The following is a 10,057-nucleotide window of genomic DNA, read 5'->3' as shown; positions in this document are numbered from 1 at the left end:
ATTTTTTTAGGATCACTGGAAAACACATAATCTATGTATATTTATTGGAAAATATGTTAGGTTTTATCTGGAGAGTTTAACTTGTTTCATGGCAATAAGAAAAACTGGTTTCATGGAAGTAATACGCTTACAACAGAACTTGTCCACGAATTTTTCTAACAACCCTCGTATTCTTTACATGAACAAATACTATTTTGAATCTAACTTACGAATGAAATGATAGAACAAAGTTTTGTGTCCATTTTGAAATAAAAACCGTCCATGAATCATACAACTTACAATAATAAATAAAAAACAGTTACCCAGAATAGGCTGACCTCTGGTAATGAAATAAAACAAATGAACAAAGTATTGTAGAAAGTTGAGCTATCTTAAACACTACTGCTCTCTTCAATTGCTACGTCCAATCTGATTTCTCGAATTTTAATTCGCCAGGTAAAACTTTTTAAACAAGCTAAAAAGTATTGAAAATATATTGTCAAAGGCAAATAATATTAGGTATATACGAGGGTTGTCCCAAAATTCCGTAGACAAGCGTTGTTTTGTAGGAACCCTTTGTCATACATAAATGAAACTTCGTATATAGATTAAACCAACACTTTCTCATAAATTTATGGACAAATATGGTATAATTTCTCAAATTATTCCAATTTAAAAGACACCTTTCCTTGTCTTGTGTAGGAAGGCGGCGCAATACCCAAAAGTTGCAATTAAAATTTGGTTTATTATATTTAAAATCCTACGGAAAGGTATTTACTACCCAGTATTTTTTAAATGGGAATGAAAAATCTTAATGCTGTTTTACTGACTACATTTCTTTGAATTCTGGTGTTTATCATCCTTTGATAAATATAAAATTTATAATGTTTTATACACATGGGGTTGAAATACAACTTTTTGAAAAATGGCGGCTGCGTTGGCACAGGCGGCGCACTGGACTATGATCAAGTGTTTTGATCCTGAATTTACTCTTACAGAAAAGTAACAGTCAAAAATGTTTGGTAGATTTGGAAACATTTTCTCGTCCTTGTATTTAAAATGACTGAAACGGTTTTTCTATGTTTATGTGAATAACAGTAACTAAAATAAAAGACAAGACTAAGAAATGGGCAAGAGTTCCGTTGTGCAACTCCATTAGATAAAACAGACGAAAAGCCCGTAGAAATATAGTGTTTTCAAATTATTATTATTTCATACCTGTACATGCATATACTTTGTTTACATATTTTGATGTTTAATCATATCATAGTGATTAAGATATTTCACATTTATAACTATAACCGTTTCATTTATTCATGAATTTGATTCTGGTAGTTGAAATATTTTTTCCAAAATTTTGAACTGTTGACATTTGTATTTTTTGACCTTGCAGATTGCTCCGGGTGTTAGAGAACGACATCACTTTAAATGTGTTTACTCGAAAAGTTTTCAAGTAAACAAGATAAAAATTCGTAATTTATCTGCCAAGAACACGCTTTATCCACCCTGAAAATTTTATAAAGATACATTCATTCCTTTAAAAGATATGAGCCCAGTCTACGACTTTTTGGGACAACCCTCATAGTAATCAGATAAAACATATGGAAAACAAATATGGAATGAATTATGACACCCACTTTGAAAAATGTGCGTCAATGCACATCCAAAAAATTAATATCGGTATGACAGTGTCTAATAGAAGTTAATATGCATGTTGTTCGTTTGTTTGTTTGAATGTTGTTAATGGACAATGTTTTATTCATATGGAGATATTCCCCAATTAATGAACTGAAAAAGAAAAATTCTAATTTACAAGTTATTCAAATCTTTCTGTAAAGACTATGATAATCTGAAGAACATTTAATAGTCCTTAGAATTTCTACAATAGATTCTTTTTTATTTTATTTCTATTTCTATCAATATGTTTATTGAAGGGAAAGTGCATTAAATCATGAGAATTTGCTTGTACAATGTTGAGTGTGCGGTCATTTCATACACTGAATGTTGTCATTAAAGAGAATTCCAATTATTTAACTATTTCATCGATTGGTAGGCGTCCGTAGTGAGCCTATACTTGTTTATTATAGATATCATATGAATGGGTGGTATAAAAGCCAAACAAAAACTGTTCGGAAGTGATAGGTTAGGTTAAAATTTGATGAATTCTTGCAAAATTGGGTCAAATTTCAAAGTCAAGTTCATGAATTCAAATTTGCTGATACCCAAAGAAAGACATTGTCACAAAAAAAAAACAAAAAAAAAAAAAAAAAAACAAATGAATAATGAAAGCTATAGCTCCAACCCTTAAAAGTTATGGGCAATGTCAAAGTTTTTGCTGACAAACAAATAAGCATGCACAGAAACTGACGGACAGACATACATACAGGCAGACAGTGCAAACACCAAATACCTCCGGGGCGTAAAAGTAAAATAAAATGATCATTAAAATATGTCATCAAATACAACCGCAGGACTGACAAATAAAATATCATTGTTTTTTAATTCACAAGTATCTGTATAATTGTTTACGTTTTAGTATTAAAATTTTACGTCACAGATTTCTTTCTATGGGCGTCACGTTTCCTTTCAGCATAAATCGGGAGAATGCTTTTTGGTGTCAGGGTACAAAAGAGTTAAGACATTTTATTTTTAAAAAAAGAACCTGATATCTAAATAGGGGTTTCAGGTATATTGTTACGCAACAATGAAATAGAATGAATTCCCCAAAATTCATACGGTGAATAAGGTATTTTGTATGCTATTTAAATTTTTTAAACGTATATTCACTTAAAATTTTCAAATATATTAGGTATATCACTATTTACACTACAATCTGTTTCAGTCCTTTTTGTCAAGCATTTTCTCTAGGTTTATGTAAATTCTTGAGTGTTTTCCCTTGTTCATGTTAGATTTAATATCACATACCTAGTATAACACAAGACTTAAAAACCTGCTAAAATGTCATTCATAAATACTGACTATTAAAAAAAATATGTCTGAATTTCTCCAATTTCGATTAAATTCTAAATAGATACATGTATACACTGTATGTTTGACGCAGATGCACCAATTCATGTTGTCGAAAACAGTAAACATTTTACCGCAAATCAAATCGAATCGGAAAATGTACCATTAATCAGAAAAGAAAATATATAAATATAAATTTTATTGTATAGTTCTGCATGAAAAGGTTTTTTTATTAGATTATTTAAAAATTCAAGTACGTCTATGCTTAGAGTACATCTGTAATTGCTGATATGACTAGTATGAAGTTATGATTTTTGTACAATAAAATACCGACCGATCAAAGTTGCCAAAAATACCACAAAGCTCTTACTTTTACAAAGTAAAATCAACTTTGGAAAACAATTTAGCTTAGCTTATTAAACCCTTTTTTAAACGAAAAATATCACTTTGTATTGTTTTATGGACTTTGAGACTGAATACTGTTCCTTATCTCCATATCCTTCTTGAACACAACTAATCCCTAGAAATCAAACAAAATACGTAAAAGTTCATTTCAAATATTAAAACGACTTCTAATTTCAAGTAATCATTATAAACATATGCTCTTTTGAAATCTTAAAATCGTAAATGCACAATCGTTTGATGTCTGTTCAAAGATTTGTATATTTGTGTTGATTACTGCTGGTTATCTGCAGATTTTTACATTGCTATGTCTGACGAAGTTAGGCAATGCTTTTGGTCAATTGATTTTCAACTGTCTCCTACAGCGCTTGTTGCATTAAATATTTGATTTTACTTTTGAAGAGTGTATAATTTTTTTTTTACTTTTTCAATCACATTTGGCAGTCTTACAGAACAATAAAAAGTATTTTACTTATTTGTTTTCCTTAGGGATCATTTGTCTATAAATATCCTTGTGATATTGTTCGATTATTTTAAAAAAATAAAAAGAGAACCATTTTCTAAAAGCAGGAAATTATTAAGACAAGTACTGGGAAAAATCTCAAGTAGTGAAGTTTTAAGATTGTTCAAATTAAATTCTTACAGGTATGGTGGAGACACAATGTGGGTTCAATTTTTACAATGGAATATACCATGTATACATGTATTATGATTGTCAAATCGGTCAATTTTTAATACTCGGTTACTCGGACGTTTTTTTCCGATCGAGTACCCGGGTACTCAGTAAATGTGTAAATAAAATATGAACAAGTATAAAATGATTACTGTAAACATTGTAAACTCTTGTAGAAATAAAACCACATGCTCTTATAGGAGGTTTACCCGTAAATGTATTTCTGTTGTAACAATGATAAGCACTTCATGACGGATGAAATTTTATATAACAATTTTTTGTGTTCAATTTGTTTATCAGATAAGCACAAGAAATAAAATCATGCGTGGTTCACAGTGTTATTGCTTAAAAATGCTTTGTAATTGTAACATAACTCTTTGTTGCGTTTATCGTCCAGACATCAGTCGTCAGAGCTACGTACAGTATCAACTTGAACATGATCTTATTCTTCTAACAGAACGGATGTACGGTATTTTGTATAGTTTCGTGCAACGATGGACAAAGATTTTAAAGCCTTTGCCTTCAATCATTTGTATTGGAATGTAATCAAACACAACCATATCAACAATCTCACGTGTAATATCATCTGTCCTTTTTCCCGAGAATTTACAGCTTCTCAGAGAATAACCAAAATTATCTAATTTATTTAAACATAATAGACCTTTAAGGATGTTCAGTGAAACAATTAAAGCTAACCAAAAATAAGGGCAGAAGACAGATAAAGGTGAGAAAAGCCAGGTAACAGGTGCTTAGTAACGAGAATTACTGTATAAACACTGCCAAAGGCAATAATGGTTATTTAGAGGCTTAGTAAATCCTAATTACTTTATTTTTAAGTGCAACGAGCATTTTACGTTTTAGAACAGATCGTTAAATGCATTAATAAATAAGAATAATAACAAGAAAATATATTTCAAATACTTGATATCGCGATTACTTAACTTAGCGGAACTCTTTCGCGATGGAGCTCGAGGTAGGAAACGTCTGTTGGGTGGGGGCAAAGTGTTATTGAATACAATGCAAGATCGATCATTGTAGAATTTATAAGGACAAATAAGTAAAAAATCCTACATTGCTAAACAATTGCTGAACTAGTCTAATAATTTTTTTAGAGGAGCCAACCCTAAATTGTTACATTTTAACGATATTTTTAACTAAGCAGACAGTTCTGATTTAATTTTCCTCTTTATATTGTCATTTACTGATTTTTATTTGAAAATTAAACAAGTACACGACTATGTAGAAGTGTACTTATATTAATTTTCAAATAAAAATCAGTAAACGACAATATAAAGAAACTCTAAGGAAACATATTTATAAAGAGTAATGAATTGTTTCTAAACAACGTTGGTTATCATGTTTATAAGCTACTCAACAAGTTTCATTGAAATCTAGAATGAATAACGATTAAGCTACTTGTGTTATTGGAGATTAAATTAAAAATACCTGCGTCTTTTTGTCTGGAATGCTATTATTTTGGACAAAAGATTGTAAAATTAAATGTTATTTGAATTGTTTTTCTTGCATAAAGATAGAGCGAAGAAAAAATTTATTTGTATACATATAAAATGAATGATGTGAAGGATTTGACATGCTGGAATAAACAAAAGGTTTAATATTATTAACATACCAATATTATGCTGAAACGCAAAAGAAATTTTTGCTGCATTACTTAAGATGAACAGTACAAATTTCAAATCTATGAAAAGCAGGAGAAAAATTATAATTTTTCAGACAACAATATGTAAAATTATGTAGAACTCTACAATATGTGCGCATAAGGGGTAATTATTTAAAATATTATTTCAATTTTTGTTCAGTACATTGGCAACGTTCCTGGATTTAGAAACGAAATTTTCATGAACTTTTGAACAGGCTTAAAGGTACCAAACGTGTTTAATTCTGGTTGTTCAAGCCACTAGCCAGCCTTCCTTTTTAGATTTTGTTCAATATATGTTTCACAATTTTCAAGGCATTTTCTATATAAAATACTAATAAAATGGACCTCCATTATTATAAACCATACCCATAACCATTTCTCTAAAACCCATTTATTTCTTAGAAGTTTTTTTTTTTATAAAATGCATTATTGTATTCCGACTTCCGATTATATGTATATATTTTGGCTGAAAATTCAATTATAGAAAAAAAAAACAAAGAAATTCCAGCATGTATTTTTAATTTTGAGTTACTTTCCTTGACATCGAAATATTATTCAAATTGATTAAGAGTTTCTTCTATGTAATTTACGTGATTGGAAACAAATTGTCATAAATTTATTTGCATGGATTTATTATTTCTTTTATTCGTAGTTACTAAACGGTGCCTCATTCACATGACCCTGTAGCTGTTATCACCCGGTCACTTAGCTTTCACCACTTTCATTATGTTACATTTTTATCCTTCCCAGCTATGGTAAATGGAGACATGCTGACTGTTTGCCCTTTTTTGTTACACGATGTACAACAAAGCATTGGTGCTTTTCTTTTTTGGTATATAATTGATTTAGCAAACATGTGTTACTGTCTACTTCTATAACATAATTATTGTTGTCCTTTCGTTTAGTTTCAGAAAAAAAAATGAACACGTCTTTGCATTCAGTGTTTGCTAAGAGAGTTTTCCCATTGTTCCTGTTAACCTTGCTGAATTTTTAAAAAGAAAAGTAGAACAAAGCACGTTTTAAACACTTTTATTTACAAGATAAGAATCACAGTAATCAAAGAAAAATCATAAAAGTTAACAAGTATTTTAAAACAATAAATCATTACATTCCCGCTTTTTGTTACTGTCAATGTTTATGTGCAACACAAATAGGCAAACGTATTGATTATCTTCAAGAAGCAGTCAAATATATCATTGCATGTAAGCTCACATTAAATGCAAATACAATTTATCATTGAGTCAAATGCTGACTTACGTTTTTCATACCAATTGTAAGTCCATTATTTGTACACTGATCATGAATTGAATCGACGACGGATTTTTCTCTTTATTTCCTGATCATGACAAGGAGCACACGGCGGGTGTGACCGGTCGGCAGGGGATGCTCACTCCTCCATGGCACCTGATCCGGCCTCTGATGTTTCGGGGGTCCGTGTTTCCTCTGCTTTTATTTTGTATTGTTTTATGGACTTTGAGATTGAATACTGTTCGTTATATCCATATCCTTTTTTTTAAGTTTTTAGATCATATTTGCAGGTCTACAGTACCTGGAACACCTGTCATGTATATTTCAAATACTTTTTCCAATATACTGTAATTTCAACATAATGCATTTTTTGTTGTATCGATTTCTTATACATGTACATACATGTTAGTTTAACTCCAAGAGATCTTACATCTTTCAAATTGTTAATCTCCAAGAAAATCCAATCGCCAGTTAAAATGTTGTTGTAAACTCATTGTATAAATTTCTTCAACTTCAAGTAATTTCAATTTTCTTAGTTATTACATGTTCAATTCCAAGACAATTCATAAACCAATATAAACATATACCCAATCCTTGCAGTTTTTGTATTATATATGGTGTTCAAAATGTTTCACAGTAAAATATACACAATGCTACTATTCTTTTCACTCATAATGTTTGTTCAAATACAAAAGAAATTAAGACATTTCGTTTCAATCATTGCCAAAACTCATGCTTACTAACAATTTATTTATGAGTTTGGCGGCACGCATCTACTTCTAGCATCAGTTTTGAGATGACATGGATCTAGACCTATATGAGTAATTTTGTTCACAGAAAAAAATAAAGGAAAGAGTAACTTGTATCAATCCATTTAATGAAACTAATTATAGAAAATGTTATTGATACCATAAATCACGATTAAAGGATTCGCGGGATCTAGATCTTTTGTCAAAACGTATGGTTAACAAACAATTCAGCATGGCAGCACACGCGCCCTATCTGAAGTTTTAATCATGCAATCAACATTTAAAAACATACATGAATCTAAGATGCATTTGATGATTTCTTTCTGCCCTGGAGAAACAGTATGCTAAATATTATTTAAAATTTGCGAATTACTGAATACTAGTCGACCAACTTACTTTCTAAGCGCAATATGTCGTCTTCCTTTGCAGTCAACAGCTGACAGTTATCGAAAGTAGTTTTAATATATCAATTGCATCACGCTCGCTATTATTTGTGGTTACGATAATGGCCGACTAGTTACTAGTTGGTACACTGTAAAAACTGCGTTTAGAAAATAAACACTTCCATTACATGTTTAGACCTAAACATGTTTAAGATTGTGTTTAACGGCTAAACACTTACGTCTAAGCATGTATTATATCTAAACGTGTTTAGATTTAAAACATGTTTAGATTTAAGTGTTTAGAAATTGAACACTTTCTGTGACAAACAGAGTTATCTTCCCGGAAATGACGCGTAATTATTTGAACGTTAATAGAGCGGTTATCGAAACAAAGGAAATTCCAGTGTAAGCCAAAGAAGATGGATTAAAGGAAGCGAATCATAACCAAAGTGATAACTAGGAAGGGATTGTGAGAAGCATGTGAAAGGCAATATTACCACAATAAAAGGTCTGCTTACTTTTATTATTTTGACATAAATTGACTAGAATGAGAAACGTAAATAAACATGCAATTACACAATTGTAGATCAAGATTTCCTTCTTTAATTTTTGCATTCTGAAAGCTAGAAAGGAGCTATATAGAATGTCATTGAAAATATCTATATCGATATCAGTATGATACATGTGTATATGTACATAATAGTTAAATGAATTTCAATAAAAGTTGCATAGTATTAGTTAGTTTAGCTATCAGTCAGCAAGGGCATATTTTTAATATAATTTCATTCTTTCTGACAGGATATGGTCTAGATCGAAGCAAAAATACACGTCTCAGAGTAGCTGTGTCCATTTCCAAGTCCACGCAATTGTTGGTACATCTTCAGCACTTCTTGCATTTTGGAGGAAACTGAATTTTGTGAAGTCTATTGTTTGGTATAGTTTTAAACAGCCACAAAACATTCATATAATGGAAATGGATTCCTTCCTGGCAGTCTTGGACGAAAACATATGATCGTGTGTTTCCAGTGAAAGACTTGCAGGAAATTAATAAACTTGATTAACTTTAATTTGTTAAAGACATGAGGAATAATTGCATGCTTGCTGAGCTGAATAATATTGAAACGAGCAAAAAAAATTACATGTTTAGACCTATATGTATATTGAATTAAAAATTCTTCAAAATAAATACAAGTTTGAATATTCAATAATGTTATGGTTAGCTGTTTCTTTCCTGAAATATGGGTACTTTTCAAGTTCAAAGTTTGGTTTTTGTACGAACATGTAAACACCAGTTCTTAAATATGCTAACGTATTTATAGGAAACTTATTTAATAATGTATTTCTTTAAAAAATATGTTTTTCTGCGATAGTTTATAAATTAAACTATTGCGTTGGATCTAATGTTGTGGAACTAAACATGTTTAGCAACTTAACACTTAAATGTTGATGTGTTTAGAAATGAGACGTGTTTAGGGCTAAACGTGTAAAAAAAGTGAAACAAAAAATGTGTTTAGATGTAAGTGTTTAGGGGTTAAACATGTTTAGCAACTAAACACATGAAGTCCAACGTGTTTAGAAATGAGACATGTTTAGACCTAAACGTGTAAAAAAAGTGATACAAAAAATGTGTTTAGATTTGCGTTTAGATTCTAAACACAGTTTTTACAGTGTATTATATGTGAAAATGTTTCATTCTGCGATTATAATGTGGTTAACTAATTAGAAACAAATACCAGTTAATATGTTAATTCTTGTAAATGAATGAGGTTTACGGAAATAGTTTTTTTGCCTGTTTTTACTTGTGCAATTATGTTATGTGTTTATGTCAGTTACGTCATTATGTTGACTTGAGCGCCATTTTATGTTCGCCTTTTTGAGCAAGTTGTGCCATCAAGCTTCTCGTGCTATTTGCAAAACCCAACCATCCTAACCAGTAATATTAATTTTTTTTAATTAATCAATAACGTAGAATTTTTGGCCATAGTCGTAAGTTCTT

The sequence above is a fragment of the Saccostrea cucullata genome, unplaced genomic scaffold (genome assembly GCF_032062105.1).
Source record: "Saccostrea cucullata isolate Sc308-1 unplaced genomic scaffold, CSIRO_AGI_Scuc_v1 ctg3156, whole genome shotgun sequence".
Lineage (NCBI taxonomy): Eukaryota > Metazoa > Mollusca > Bivalvia > Ostreida > Ostreidae > Saccostrea > Saccostrea cuccullata.
Note: the sequence above shows the minus strand (reverse complement) of the source record.